The sequence below is a fragment of the Aotus nancymaae genome, unplaced genomic scaffold (genome assembly GCF_030222135.1).
Source record: "Aotus nancymaae isolate 86718 unplaced genomic scaffold, 86718_ANA_hifiasm-v0.15.2.pri h1tg000014l, whole genome shotgun sequence".
NCBI lineage: Eukaryota > Metazoa > Chordata > Mammalia > Primates > Aotidae > Aotus > Aotus nancymaae.
This window is the reverse complement of record NW_026988425.1, coordinates 19,859,055-19,875,418: the sequence shown is the minus strand read 5'-3', so window position 1 is coordinate 19,875,418 and position 16,364 is coordinate 19,859,055. Positions and strand designations below refer to the sequence as shown.

Below are 16,364 nucleotides of genomic sequence, written 5' to 3'. Positions count from 1 at the left end.
TTTCCTAATTGAATACAATTTATTATTTTTGACTGATTCCTCTGGCTAGAACTTCCAATACTATGTTGAATAGAAGTGGTGAGAGAGGGCATCCTTGTCTAGTGCCAGATTTCAAAGGGAATGCTTCCAGTTTTTGCCCATTCAGTATGATATTGGCTGTGTGTTTGTCATAAATAGCTTATATTGTTTTAAGATACGTTCCATTGATACTAGTTTATTGAGAGTTTTTAGCATAAAGTGCTGTGGAATTTTGTTGAAGGCCTTCTCTGCATCTATTGAGATAATCATGTAGTTTTTGTCTTTGGTTCTGTTTTTGTTATGCATTACATTGATAGACTTGCATATGTTGAACCAGCCTTGCATCCCTGGAATGAAGCTGACTTAATCATGCTGGATAAGCTTTTTGATGTGCTGTTGGATTCAGTTTGCCAGTATTTTATTGAAGACTTTTGCATCAATATTCATCAGGGATATTGGCCTGAAGTTTTTTTTTTTCTTGTTGTGTCTCTGCCTGGTTTTGGTATCAGGATGATGTTGGTCTCATAAAATGAGCTTGGGAGGATTCCTTCTTTTGTATTGTTTGGAATAGTTTCCAAAGGAATGGTATCAACTCCTCTTTGTATGTCTGGTAGAATTTGGCTGTGAACCCATCTGGTCCTGGACTTTTTTTGATTGGTAGTCTATTAATTGCTGCCTCAACTTCAGCCCTTGTTATTGGTCTATTCAGGGATTCAACATCTTCCTGGTTTAGTTTTGGGAGTATGTAACCGTCCAGAAATTTATCCATTTCTTCTAGATTTACTGGTTTATGTGCACAGAGGTGTTTGTCGTAATCTCTGATGGTAGCTTGTATTTCTGTGGAATCTGTGGTGATATCCCCTTTATCATTTTTTATTGCATCTATTTGATTCTTCTCTCTTTTCTATTAGTCTGGCTAGTGGTCTATTTTGTTGATCTTGAAAAAAAAAAACAGCTCCTGGATTATTTTTTGAAGGGTTTTTTGTGTCTCTATCTCCTTCACTTCTGCTGTGATCTTGGTTATTTCTTATCTTCTGCTAACTTTTGAATTTGTTTGATCTTGCTCCTTTAGTTCTTTTAATTGTGATGATAGGGTGCCCATTTTATATGTTACCTGGCTCATGATTAACTTTTATCTTTGGCTCACTATAACTTAGTCTTCTAAAATGCACATATATCTTCCTATGGAAACACGTGAATGTAGTTTCAGATAATGATAAAAATAATGCTTTTTTAATTAAAAGATTAACAGACTTGCTCATTCATCAAACAATTTTTTTTTTTTTTTTTTTTTTTTTTTTTTTTTTTTTTGAGATGGGGTCTGGCTCTGTCACCCAGCCTGGAGTGCAATGGTGCATTTTCTGCTCACTGCAATCTCCGCCTCCCAGATTCAAGCAATTCTCCTGCCTCAGCCTCTCGAGTAGCTGGGTCGACAGGCATGTGTGACCACACCCAGCTAATTTTTGTATTTTCAGCAAGGAAGGGGTTTCACTTTGTTGCCCATGCTAATCTCGAACTTCATACTTCCTGATCCACCCACCTGGACTCTGCCAGCCACGGTCCTAATTTGATATATACAAAAATAAAATGACTGATTTAGATTTTAAAAGGTATCAGACTCCTAGTTAATCTCTCCTAGATCCAAGAAAAGCCTGCTGTATTAATGAAGATTCTCCACAAATGCAAATTTCCCCCATAAACAACGGCTTTGAAAGGCCATTTAAAAATACGTTAAAGAAATATATTTTGGGGTAAAATATCTGTATTTCTTTCAGAGGCTTTTATCTGTCATGTGATGTCATAGCAGTCAGGTTGGAATTTGGTATCATATTGCCATGAAGGGTCTGTTTTGTCAGTCTTATGATCTCTATTTTAATGTTAACATGGGTCAGTTGTGCCTGAACTCTGAAAAAGAGGGGTTATAAAGAGATGTCTCTGATTTCCCTTTCCTTTGTGGCCTGGAATTTAGTTTTTTAGATTACTTTGGGATCCTGTTGATCAAGTAAGGATCCATTCAGTTGGTTAGGGGGCTTGGGATTTTGTTTTTTAGTTGATACTTTCCACAATGGTTGTAGCAGTGAAAAATACAGGATATCTTTATGAAACATGTTACAGTAGGAAAACAGGTAAGAAACAAATAAATAGCAGCATATATAGTATAACAAATAATGATAACATATGTGGAAAATATTAAGCAAGGGAGAGGGATATGGGCTTCTGGAGCCAGAGATGCTATTTTTAATAGGATGTTGAGAGACAAATCTACTAATACATGATCTTTAAACAAAGATTTGAAGGGAAAGAGTCATGCATATATTTGCCATGGAGGCACTGCAGGCATATGAAATACAAAGTTTAAAAGCCAAGAGAATGGACTCTGATTAGAGACACGTGAATTGAGACAAAATTAAGTAAGAGAGGCTGTGCAGAATCAGTTAATAGAAGTCTGCATTGAAAGTTATTGAAAGAAGCTACACCCATTTGGACTCAAACTTTCCTGAGATCTTTCCTTTCTTTTTTTTTTATTTTTGTTTTATTTTGTTTTTGAGACAGAGTCTTGTTCTGTTGCCCAGGCTGGAGTGCAGTGGCATTATCTCGGCTCACTGCAATCTCTGCCTCCTAAATTCAAGTGATTCTCCTGCCTCAGCCTCCTGAGTAGCTGAAATTATAGGCATGCGCCTCCACGCCCGGCTAATTTTTGTACCTTTAGTAGAGACGGGGTTTCACCATGTTGTCAGGTTGGTCTGGAACTCCTGACTTTGTGATCTACCCACCTCGGCCTCCCAAAGGGCTGGGATTACAGGTGTGAGCCACCATGCCCGGCCAAGATCTTTCCTTTTTTGAGCCCATTAATTTCACAGTTTAACATCTACCTTTGTATACCTTTAGATAGTGTATAGCTTAAATCTGTAAGAGCTGAAGAAAGAGAATGGTATTCTGATGAAGGGAAAACTACTACAGGGGAACAGTAAAGTGAAAGACTTAGTTAAAAACCGAAGACTAGAAGCTACATTTATTACATAGTTGGTGGCCATGGTGGTTGGGGAGATGTGTGTGAAACTACAGCCTTTCTTAATTCCTTGAAATTCTTTTTAATATTTACCACTGAATTATAGAATAAATTGTGAATATTTGAAAGCTCTAAAAAATAAAGTAATACTACTTTGCTAGGTTATAAATCTGGAATATAAATTGGGAATTGCTTGGGAGAGCAATTTTGCAGTATTTAATAAAGTTAAACGTTTTCATGTTCTATAATGCACTTATAAGAAACAATTACATGTTCACAAGAATGAATGAATAAAAATGTTTAAGCATTGCTTCATAGCAAAAAATTGAAACAATCAAAGAAAAGGAGAAAGATTTTTACAAAGTGGTGTGCCTATGTAATAGAATGTTACATAATAGTCCTGTTATAGGAAAGATCATAACCAAGGGTCTAATTTTCAAGTCAACATGAAAAGGTAATGTTAACTAAAAATTTCTAGTTGCAGAAGAGTTCCTTTGCCTCTGGTAAGAGGATTTCTTGTTTTCTAGAACATAAGAATCTATCTTTGCTAGATATTTCCAAGTTATCATCTGTTTTACAAGTTTTGAACATACTTAACTGTTTGAATTTTGTCCTCTTCTTATTTTTTTGTGTATATTTTTATTCCTCATTTAACTATATTGTAACCTTTAAAAAACACAGGCTATATATTTCTAAAAGCACAATTGCTCGAAAAGTTGTCTAGTTTTATGCACATGGCATATAGGTAAAATGTATTAAACAAATTATTGAATGAAGAAATGGATTTACTTTTTGTGTACAAAATTTTAAAGTAAAATGCTTTTACTCATTTACAAAATGAATAAAATAATATCTACCTATGGGATTTTTGTATATAAAGGGCAAAGGAATGTATAAAGGGCAGAGGAAAGTAAAATGTTTTTACTCATCTATAAAATGAATAAAATAATATCCATCCATGGGATTTTTGTGTATAGAGGGCAGAGGTAAAGAGCAGGCAATCAGTAAATAATACAGGACATTTTAATGTTGGTAATATAATTTAGAATATGTAGTAGCCATACTATTCATGAAGAGTTTATATGACCCACATTCCTATAGCAAATGTTTTGTTGTCTTATAGAACATAAATGAAAATTAGTAGTACTCAATGTCATGACAGTGTATTAATGTTTCAAGATAATCATAACACATGGAGATGAGACTCCACCACATAGCAGGCCCCAATGAAAGAGACAAATTGTTCCTAAAAAAATGTAGGGAGTGAAGAGGGTAGAAACTGCAAATCATATATGTCCCCATGTGGTGAGAAAGCTTTCCTTGACAGAAGGAATGTTTGGCTTTATCATCCAGGAATTCCTGGCTGAAATAAGGTTGGAATATAAGAGCAACCACTTCTATGCTCAGGTGACTATGAGACGCAGTTCTTTAAAACCCTGTGAGACATATTTTTATCACTCTCGATGCTTTGAAAGCAGAAAAATCTAAATTTAGTATGGAAATATGTGAATTTTATAAATGTTAATTAATGTCCTTCATTATTTGATGCTGTTTGATCCATTCTTTGTACATCCACAGCTCTCTGCAGAACCCGTTTCAGAGAGGTTAAAAGACTTCTTATCTAATTGTACCTTATTAATATTTGGTGGAATTGGAATGTGAAAAGAAACCTATCACAATCTCAATTTCACGTTCTTTCCACTGCTGTATCCTGCCACATGTTACATAATAGTACAGCAGATTAATTTCTAATTGTGACACATGGACCAGCAAAAAGGCTTTATCAGGATTTGTTCATGTTAATTAGGCAGAAACCAAGTTAATGTAGCTTAGAGCAGCAAAGAACTTTCATTCAAATACATTTTACATCTGTGAAACAGATGTCATATTTAAAAGTCTCAGACTACACAAAGTATTAAATTTCTCCCAAGGGTAGAGAGACATTTGGTGAAATCAAATATTTTATATCCACAAATATTGCTATATTATTGCTTTGTGCAGGCCACACAAAATGAAAATCTAGTCCTCATTAGCTTTTTGGATATACTGAATAATGTCTTAAGTTATAGAAAGATTTAGAATGTCTCCTCCATGCACAGTTTTTATCAGAACAAGAAGAAACATTTACATCATGAGCAATGGAATTTGGTCAAGCATACCTATGAATTAGGGAAGATTGCTTGCTTTCATTCTCATTTTACAGTGCTGGAGACTGAGAGAGTCTAAGCAACTTGTTCCAACTTACAGCATAAATAAGTCTAAGTGCACTCATGTAAATGCAGAAATTCTGAGACTAAAGTTAGGCTCCCAGTCACCATCATGCTGCACTATGTCAACTGTAGACTAATTTTTCCTTAAGGATATGTCTTTTCATTTACTCATCTCTGAAAAAGTGTGATATGCTTTGGCTCTGTGTCCCCACCCAAATCTCACCTTGAATTGTAATCTCGATAGTCCCCATGTATCAAGGGTGAAACCAGGTGGAGGTAATTGAATCATGGGCATAGTTTCTCCCATGCTGTTCTCATGATAATGAGTGAGTCTAAGGAGATCAGATGGTATTATAAGTGTCTGGCATTTCCCCTGCTTGCACTCATTCTCTCTCCTGCCATTCTGTGAAGAGGTGCCTTCCACCATGACTGCATGTTTCCTGAGCCTCCCCAGCCATGCGAAACTGTGAGTCAATTACATGTCTTTTCTTTATAAACTGGCAGTGCTGTATAACAGTGTGAAAACAAATTAACGTGGGTGTGTTTCCTTTTTTTGTTTGTTTGTTTTGCATTCATATGTCCCTATTATGTCCCATTGTTAGTCTAACACTTAAACTGAAAGTAGATTTTTTTGGCCAAAGTATACATTTTTCTTTACGGGAAAGAACTGATTATGAGGTCAAAGAGAAAATTGGTTTACTACAGAATAGAAATATGATATCTGTGTATGTTAATTAAGGATGCCTCTGACACAGCAGAAATTATCCAAAAATTATAGATGTGAAAACTTAATGTTTTCTCTCACTTTTCATTCAAGACAAGGGACTGCCACCAATTGTCCCTTCTTTTCTATTATTATTGCTTTTTTCCATTTTCACCTGCAATTCTCTCTGGACTCAGACTATTATTGTAAGTGTTTAATTTGTTTGCTGGAAACTCTAAATGTTGGCAAAGAAAAAAAAATCTGAATATATCAACTCATTTAATAATAATACTTTACTCAATAACAAAACCTTAAAGTGGTTTCAGTAAAATATAGTTTTATATAATACAAAACTTCACAAAATTAGAACTTGTTTCTCACTATTTTTTATCCTTACACAGAGCCTAGTTTTGGGAAAATTTCCATATTGCTTACACCTTCCCTTTGTTATTTTCGCTTTTGTTATGATTGTAATTAATGCTTCAAGGAGTACACTTCTAGGTCATACACATATTTCCATTTTCTAATATCTTTTGTAGGGCTAGTGGAACATATTTTTGCACTTATATATAAATTAAAAAATTTTTTTTCCATGTGATTTTATTTCACACAGGAATTCAGGAAATTAAAAATGTCAATACTCATAATTACATTCATCTTTGATGATTGCAAATATTTTATTAATTTTTTATTTGCAGTAACAATATTCACTTTACAAATGTCAATGAATGATACATCATTTACTTTTGAACTATGGGCCTATATTTAGCCATAATTAATTTTTGAAAAATATTAGTGAAAAAAATTTTAGTTGTAGTTTAAAATTCATTATGGAAATAAATCTAGCCTCATGCATATTAAATTTATTGGAATAACACATTTATTTGTGTGTTTTTCTTTGTTTCTACAGGTATTTTAAATCTTTGACGTGCTGTATTTAATTTCATAACATTCAATAGGAAACCATCTCAGCAGGCCTTATTTGATCACCTGTGGCATTATTCTTTGATAAAAATATAGGCTCCTTTCATAGTGTTGTAATAGTTTCCATTACGAAACCTTTGTCCAAAGCCAATAGAAAATGTGACTTGAAAGTAAGGAGGCATTATTAGAAATCTGAAAATTGTGGCCATATACAAAAGTTAAAGAAGGGAAGAAATTACAGTAAAGCTAGAGAAAAAAATACAAATACATTTTGTCTCTAGTGAATTTGCAGCTGGTAATGGAAAATCATTTTGCTCTTAGGGAAGGTATTGAAGCAGAAATGAAAAAAGAAACAGCATGAACCAGGCTATGATGTTCTGCCATTTGGTAGATTAGATAACCAAGAGAAAAAGAAGTATCTAGAAGCAACGTAAAGGATTTCTAATTTTTTTTTCTTTTCTGTTTTTATTCCTAATGTAGACTAAACAGATATATTTAAGTATCTTGTGAACAATAATGTAGAGGAAACTGACAGTAGCATACAATTTATTGATAAAATCAAAACATAAAAATAACATGAAAATGACATGCTTATTTACAAAGAATAAGAAAATTATGTCAAGAAAAATACTGGCATAATAAGGGCTCTTTGTTTCTTCTTATTGACAAGGAAATACATAGATAATTATATTCATACAGTTAAGTTCAAGATCTAATACAGCAGGTAACTTTGCATCTGTAACTGTATCTAGTTAAATGATGAATACCTTCTGTATTTGTGAAAGTGGAGGTGGTGTATAAAGACATGAATAACTTCAGCTGAAGGTATGCATTCTTCTGTGGATGGAGCTCACTCTATGGAATAAACAGATAGTGCCCTATCCTAAGGTTATGATGAAGGGCACATTAAGCTAAAAAGGTTATATAAGGAAAGACCTTAACAAGTGCTTCCTACATCCTTACCAAGAATGCCTGAATTCTTAGCATGATATATAATTTAAAAATTCCCATTGTTAAATGGAAGCATGTATTAATTGATATATTATGCATACGAAAGGGGACTAAGCTTGTTAGTCTGTGTCTTATTGTGAGTCCAAATGAATGTGGGTTCAAATATGAGCCACTCATTACAGGCTATATGACCCTGATGAGAGAGACTGCTCATTGTACCCAAAGACTGATTGCCAACTGTTGAACATTCTAGTGATAACATCCTCTACACACTGGTCTGTAAAGAAGCCCTATGTAGACTTCTATGTATCTGTGTGTAACCATGACTAAATTTTACACACTGGGATGTTGGTGTAAGTAAGATATGCAACTTTGGTACAGTACATTGAGAAGAAAACTGTGGTGAATTCTGAATATTCCTTCCACTTTGTTCCTGTTTCTTTTTCTCCCCCTTGGCTGGGACAGAGCAAAATCAGGAAAGAAAGTCTTAGATCCACATGTGGAAGCAGTGAATTGAGGCTAGCACATCTGCCTTGGTAATAACAGATTGCTTACCACTGCTTCCTAATGAGAGAAAGAATTCAGCTTCTATTGTATTTTACTATTTGTTACAATAATGTATTCTCCATGTAAAACAATAAACTAACTCAATTTTCTTACTGGTCTCTGCTATTAGGTTTCTTCATTAGAAAAAAATAAAAGATAAAACCAAATTTACAGTGTTTTAATCGTTAAATTAATCTGGGATGTTATTCAACTCATATTTAGTGATATTATTCTATAAAAATTAATACTATAGATATTTGTGTTGTAGAATTCTTAATGTGAGTCTGTCTCTGCTATTAATTTGTTGTCCTACCTGGGTCAGATTATTGAACTTTCCATAGTCTCAGTTTTCCCTCTGTTACATCGCACAGTATCTACCTCACGTATTAATATAAAGATAAAAATTGTTAAGTATTCCCATATATATTATTAAAGTTAGTATTAAACTTATTCTCACATATATTATTAAACTTATTTGCAAATTATATTTTATTCCTAGCCAGGTGGGTGAAATCTTGTGTGTGTACAGAGACAATCTGTGAAAGAGAGTTTTGAATATGCTTCCTGGCCTGCAAACGAAGCCCGCATCAGATCCAGTGCAAGGAGGAGGTATCTGAGCATAGTACACATAGAAAAGGAAAGAGAAGCTGCAGAGCTAGGCTTCATTTCATCGCATTCTCCTGTCCAGGGATGAACTATCAGCATGAGGAGATGGGCTCCTATTGGTTATACAATTCATGAAGGAAAAGGGAAAGCCTTATATTTGCTTTTTTAAATGGTTTTGGGTGTCCACTGCGTTTTTTGGGTCTGCATCCAAATTGTTCATTAGTTTGACTTTGCACAATAACAAGAGTCCATACCACATGGTGACAGCTTCCTAAGTCTTGTTTTAAGGCTCATATAGAGGAAAACCAGAGACTATTCATGTAGTATGTTTATGTTTCTAATTTTGTTTGTTACTAGGATACAGTGCTAATATCATCTTTTATCTTGATCATGAATTCCATCATCTGGCTAAGGTCATTTATAAGGTCTAATAATATTTTTGTAGATTAAATAACATTTTTTATGTAGGCAATAGTATTTGTGAATTCAGGTAGTTTTGTTTCTTCTTGTCTGATAAAGACCCTGTTAATTTTTCTTTTTAAAAAATTTCTTGGCTAAAACTGCCATCAAAATATTAAATACAAGAGGCGAAAACAGACATCTTTGTTGTGTTCCAGATATCGAGGGGGTGGAATTCAGTCTCCCATATTTAATCACGTAGGTTTGATGTAGTTTTTTAATAGATGCCCTTTTTCAGGTTAAATATGTTCTGTTTTGTTTCTAGTTTGTAGTTTTTGTAACAAATGGTGTTGGCTTTGGCAAAGGTGTTTTGTGTGTATTGAGATGTTTCTTTGGAGAGAGTTTAAACTATAAATTTATTTCTTAATAAATACAGGGCTATTCAGGTTATCTTTTTCTTCTTGATTAAAATTTGGGTTTTTCTTTGCATCTGATTTGTTGAATTTATTAGCAGAAAGCTAATCATATTATTCTTTTATTGCCTTTTTACTACTTGTAGACGTTTAATGATCTTCCCTCTCTCCCATTCCTAATACTGATAACTTGTTTTCTTTGTTTTAAAACTTCTATTAATTTTAGTAATTTTAATTTTTTAAAATAATTTTCATAAATGAACCCAGTCATTTTGAAAATTTTCAAATATAAAGCTATCTAACTTTGAAAATCTAGCAGAAACTAAAGATCAATCCCCATGACAACTTAAAGCTGTAAGATATTTATTTGGCAATTCTTTACCTATTTCTTCTTTGATCAATGAGGATGGAACTTTGATCTCAAGGCTAGTTTGTTCTAACTCATCTGCAAGAATGCCAATAATTTAGTCCTTACTTCTCTTTAATACACAATGCCTGATTCTTCACAAGCACAGTGTGGCTGGCCACCCGTGTGAATCTTTCTTCTGTTGGTTGTCTCGGGTTATTCAGAAACTGTTGTACTGGCATAGCAGTCCATCTGAGCTCTGTGTATAATTGTTAAACCACCCAGACTGCATTGTCTTCCATCTGTTATCTTGTGTTATTGTTAACATGCATTGTGAAGAGAGAGAGAAAAAAAATTCAGGTATACATATAAACTTGTCTTTGCTTTATATTTGCATTTTCTTTTTTCTTTTATTTTAGAGACGGAGTTTTGCTCTTGTTTCCCAGGCTGGAGTGCAGTGACAAAATCTTGGCTCACTGCATCCTCTGCCTCCCAGGTTTAAGTGATTCTGGTGCCTCAGACTCCCATACAGCTGAGATTGCAGGCATGTGCCACCATGCCTGGCTATTTTTTTTATTTTCAGTAGAGACTGGGTGTCACAATGTTGGACAGGCTGGTCTTGAACGACTGATCTCAAGTGATCCACCTGCCTCAGCCTCCCAAAGTACTGGGATTACAGGCATAAGCCATATATTTGCATTTTCTTTCTCAACACTTGTATAAAAACATATGAAGACTCAAATGTTATGTTGCATAAGATTTCATTAATGTCATCAACTTGTAAAACACTTGTTTTTGTTCCTCGACATAATAATGGGTGAGTTATTGGCATTTCATTTGATCCCTATTACTATTTTGACTATTAGTTATTATTTCTACTTTTCAAATGAGAAAACTAAAACTTATAGCACATTTACATTGTTCAGTGCTACAAAGATCTCACACTCCAAAGCTCCCACTTATATAGTCTTATTTTACTATGGTGCCACTCAACTAAAATCATGTATGTAACAGTCGTTTGAATAAGAGAATTCTATGGGCTTACTTTTGTTAATATAATCCAATGCTTTCATATCTACTCATGTTCGAAAATAATCTGCTGACAATGTATGACGTTGTCATTATTCCTTTTTTCCTCCCATTTTAATTTGATCATATTACTATCATTGCTCCCTGTATGAATTTATTGTCTCCTCTGTTACTTCCTCCTTACATTCATCCCTCTTTCTTTCCATCCCTTTTCTCCTTTTTTTCAATATTGAGTACCTGTAAATATATAATTTGCATGAAGAATTAAACAGACTGTTATCAATGCTTTGCATCTCTTCCTATATTCCCACTCTAGCCAACTGTCCTCCTTGCATAAAGAATGTGTCTCTTAAAATATGAAATATAATGCTGTAGTGACTGTCCAAAGTAAGAAACCTTTTGAGTAGGTAGAAAAGAAAACTTGCATCTGCCCTCCTTTGATCCTAACAATTATGACCATAATGAGTTTACTCTAATTATCTTTATTGTGTCAAATCCACTGTTTAATCTATTCATTAAAATTCTGATCCCCGTCATACGTTTTATTCCCAGATAGTATTTTTTCAAATGTCTGCTCATTCTTGATCATTTCCTATTGTTTGAGCATCTTGTTAATTGCATACATTACTTCTCTGATAATTTTGTGTGCAGTATAATTATTCTTTAGTCTTATTGTACATCTGCATTTTTGGTGATCGAAATCAGTGGTTTCTCAACTTCGTTCTCCCTTATTATAATAATTGCCATCCTCCCATCCAGACACTGTTGCCCAGGCTCCAAAATTTGTGAACCCTTGCTTATGAGTTCTCAACTTCATTCTCCTTTACCATGGCCTTCCTTTTCATGTGTTTCTAATCTGTTTTATTGCGAAGACAGGCCTAATTTTCATGTGTAGTATTCCTGTGGGCCTATTTATTTTATATCGCTGATGTACATCTGCCTCAGCTGCTGATATAGTTTGGATATTGGTCTCCGTCTAAATCTTACGTTGGATTGTAATCCTCAGTGATGGAAGTGGTGCCTGGATGGAGTTTGGATCATGGGGCGGATTCCTCATGGCTTAGTGCTGTCTTCCTGATAGTGAGTTAGCCTGAGATCTGGTCATTTAAAGTGTGTGGCACCTCCCCCTCGACACACTCTCTTTCTCTGGCTCCTGCTTTCACATGAGGTGCCTGCTCCTGCCTCACCTCCCGCCACGACTGTAATCCTCTTGAGGCATCCACAGCAGCACGTTCTGCATCTACATAAGCAGATTCCGCATCCACAGCCGCGGATTCCCCATCCACAGCCGCGGATTCCGCATCCACAGCCGCGGATTCCCCATCCACAGCCGCGGATTCCCCATCCACAGCCGCGGATTCCCCATTCACAGCCGCAGATTCCGCATCCACAGAAGCAGATTCCTCTATGCTTCCTGTACAGACTGCAGAACCAATTACATATCTTTTTCTATAAATTCCTTTGTCTCACATATTTTTTATAGCAATGCAAGAATGGCCTGAGATAGCTGGTAAAGGACATGTTCCTGTCTCTGGACTACTTTCACTCAACTCTCTCTAATGTTGGTAGCGAGCTAGTAGTGTAAACACTCCAAGCACTCTCATCTTTACCGTGACTTGTCATGGGAAACTACCTGTTTTTCCAAACGGGTGCATTGCCCCCTCTGGCTGTTTGCTTCTCCCATTCACTGCTGCCCCTTCCAGCTTCTTCAGCTTTGGCTCTGGGTTCCTCTCCTGGTCAATTTGAGCTCTTACGACAAAGTACCATAGACTGCGTGGTTTATCAACAACAACAAAAAGTTATTTCTCACAGTTCTGGAGGTTGAAAGTCCAACATCGGGGTATTGCATGGTCTATTGTGTTCTGTTGTTTATCCTTTCCTGAATTGTACACTGCCGACTTACACTTGTATCCTCTTCCATGATAGGGAGAGAGAGAGAGAGCTCACTGGGGTCTCTCTTTTTTTCTCTCTCTCTCTTCCTCTCTCTCTCTTTGTTCTTTTTTGAGACAGGTCTCACTCTGTCACCCAGGCTGTATTGCAATGATGAGATCTTGGCTCACTGCAACTCCGCCTCCCCGGTTCAAGCAATTCTCCTGTCTCAGCCTCCCTAGTAGCGGGGACTACAGATGCATACCACCACACCCGGCTAATTTTTGTGTTTTTAGTAGAGATGGTGTTTCACCATATTGGTCAGACTGGTATCGAACCCTTGACCTCAGGTGATCCTCCAACCTCAGCCTCCCAAAGTGGTGGGATTACAGGTGGGAGCCGCTGCGTCCAGACTGGGATCTCTTTCATGAGTGCTTTTCCTATTCATGAGGGTTCCATTTCTACCTAATATGAATATTTCTCCTTACTATGATTTTTGTTTTTAAGACAAAGTTTCACTTTTTTGCCCAGGCTGTAGCGCAGTGGAGCAATTATGCTCACTTCAGCCTCTACCTCCAGGGCTCAATTTATCATCCTGCCTTTGCCTTCTGAATAGCTGGGACTATAGGCATGAGCCACCATGCCTAGCCCCTCTTAGTATAAATTTTAAGGGGACACAAATATTCAGTCCATAATTGTTGTCACCATGCCACCCACGTATTTCTGCCCAGGCTCCAAAATTTGTGAGCCCTAGCCTCTGAGCTCTAAACTGTAGGTGTTTATCTGTGTTAGCTTTTTCATTACCTCTTTAGTGCACCAAACTCATGTTATTTTGGAGTAAATCTCAAAAACCAGTAATATGTCCAAAAATGATTCATACCCTGGATCTAGGTATATAGAGAAATACTGGAGTCCCTCTAAATTCTCCAGAAGATGTTCTCTTTGTTTTTGCCATCCTTTTATAGGTGCGCGTGTGCATATTTCCCTTCTCTTTTTATAAATGTTTATGATTCCAAGTTTTTAAATGTGTTCTTGGTGTTCCTATTTTTTTAACTTTAACTACAATATATGAATCCTTTTAGGTTTTATAGTTCATGTCTTTTATTTTCTGATGTCCCATTTATCTGTCAACTGCACACATCCACTGAATTTACAGGTAGCTAAAAACTGGAAATTTCCCCAACTATCATTATATTTATATCATCTTCTATTTCTAAACTCTCACCTACATTTTAGTGTCTCCTATATTACTTTTAAACTATAAAAGACATCATCTCCTCGTTCTCTGAGATAGTAAACAAATTGCCATTCTTGATACTTCCTTGACTCAGCTACTTCCTTGTGTCTTAAAAATCAATGTTTCTAATTTCTTAAATAAAATGCCTATTTATTGCCTCTCTAACGTGCTCCTGAATGGGATTCACTTTCTTTAGAGTCTCCTCTTAACTGTGGCTTGTCCCTTGTAAGTCAAATTACAATTTGTTTTACCTTTCTAAAATTCAATTCTGCTTCTGCTATTTCCCTCTTTTTAAATCTCTCTTTTTAGATTAAAATAATTGCATGGATATATCTTTTTAAAATAAAACCTTTTAAGTACAAAGCATGCCATTCAAGGGACTGAGCTCTACTTACTTGTCAGACTTCTGATCTGATCTTGTTCTGTTAGCTTCAGAACTTAAGTATGAATGATATTTCATTTGTCTTTGGATTTCCATGTATTTTTATATGATGTAGTCCTAAATACTATTTGCAGTTAGTTGGTTCTTAGTATATAGCTGCTAAAATATAAAACGGAATTAAAAATCCCTTTATTTATCCTATGATCTTTACATAGGTAATATCCATATAAAATTATATCAGAAACTCTAATGATTATGAATATCAGAAGATAAATATAAGACACATATAAATATTACACAATAATTCATCAGATCTTAATTGTTTATATTAAGAAGGGACATATAAATAATGTTTAATCTTAATTTTGGTTATTTAATATATAACCAATGCAGAAGATGTAAAAATGTATTTACAGTTTTGTACATTTAGACTTTCAATAATTATGTCTGTGCATAATTAACATAATAACACAATAATGTTATTTGGCTAAATTATAAGAGCCCAGGCTCTGAAGTTAGAGGGGTTCAAATCTGAATTGTATTACTTAGTACTTTTGTATTCTTGGCAAATTTACTTTTCAACAATAAGATTCAGTTTCTTAATTTAAAAATATGAGTATAATACTTCAAAGTCGTACTATAAAATATGTTAATATTTTAGCAGAATATCTAACACAATTAAAACAATATAATTTTATCAACTGATAGTTCTGGGGGTTACAATTTCTAAAATTACTGCTGCATTTCCTTTGGAGACTCTAGGGGAGATTCTGTTTCTTTTCAGCTTTTAGAAGCCTGAATTCCTTGCCTTGTAACCTATTCTTCAAGCTTTAAGGAATTTTCAACACACTCTCTCTCTCTCTCTCCTCTCTCTCTCTCTCTCTCTCTCTCTCTCTCTCTCTCTCTGTCTCTCTCTCTCTCTCACTGACACCTGCTTATGTCTTCCCAGGTTTTCCCTGACTCTCCTGTCTCCCCTTTTCTCTTATAACAACTCTTGGGATTTTATTGGGCATAGCTAGATAATCCCGATTAACTGTCCTTAACTATTCACATCAACAAAGCCTATTCTCCATGCAAAATAACGTATTGACAAGTTCTATAGATTAAGACGCAGACGTGTTTTTGAGGAGGGTGTAATTTTGTAAGTGCAAAATAAATATGTTTTTTGGGGTAGGGGAAAGAGTGACAATCAGGCTTCAAAGTTTGTTCGGGATATTAATTAATTATTTTGTAAGAACAGGAGAGTAAAATGTGTTCAATCATTTTAGAGAAAAATTCTGTCACTAGTTTCCAGCAACATGCAGAATGGAAAAGAATTTGCACACTTCTTTATCAATAAGCTGTAAAACTATCATAAACTGTTTTTTGAATGTAAATTTCTTCATCTTGATTTTAGAGAGGTACATTTTGCATGAATAAGTATATAATTAGAGGACATTTGAAAACTTTGTAAACTGTCCCAAAGTAAAGAATATATTGCAGTTAATTGGTGTACTCCCACCCTGACAACAGCTGATTTGGTTTCTGTAACTACAGCTTAGTTTTGTTTGTCCTATAAATGTATACAAATGGAACCAAAGTAGATGTACTTTTCTGAGTTCGGCTTACTTAATTCAGCATACTATTTTGAGATACATTCTAATGAATCGCTAGTGAATTCATTATTTCCCCAATATTCAATAGCTTAAAACAACAAACATTCCTTATCTCACAATTTCTGT

The 16,364-nt window shown here is 35.0% G+C and overlaps 1 protein-coding gene across 12 annotated transcripts in view; it reads left to right on the top strand.

Moving 5' to 3' along the window:
* Nucleotides 1-16,364, top strand: part of CDH18 (cadherin 18) — a 1,109,085-nt gene that overhangs the window by 780,504 nt on the left and 312,217 nt on the right. The window lies entirely within an intron of this gene.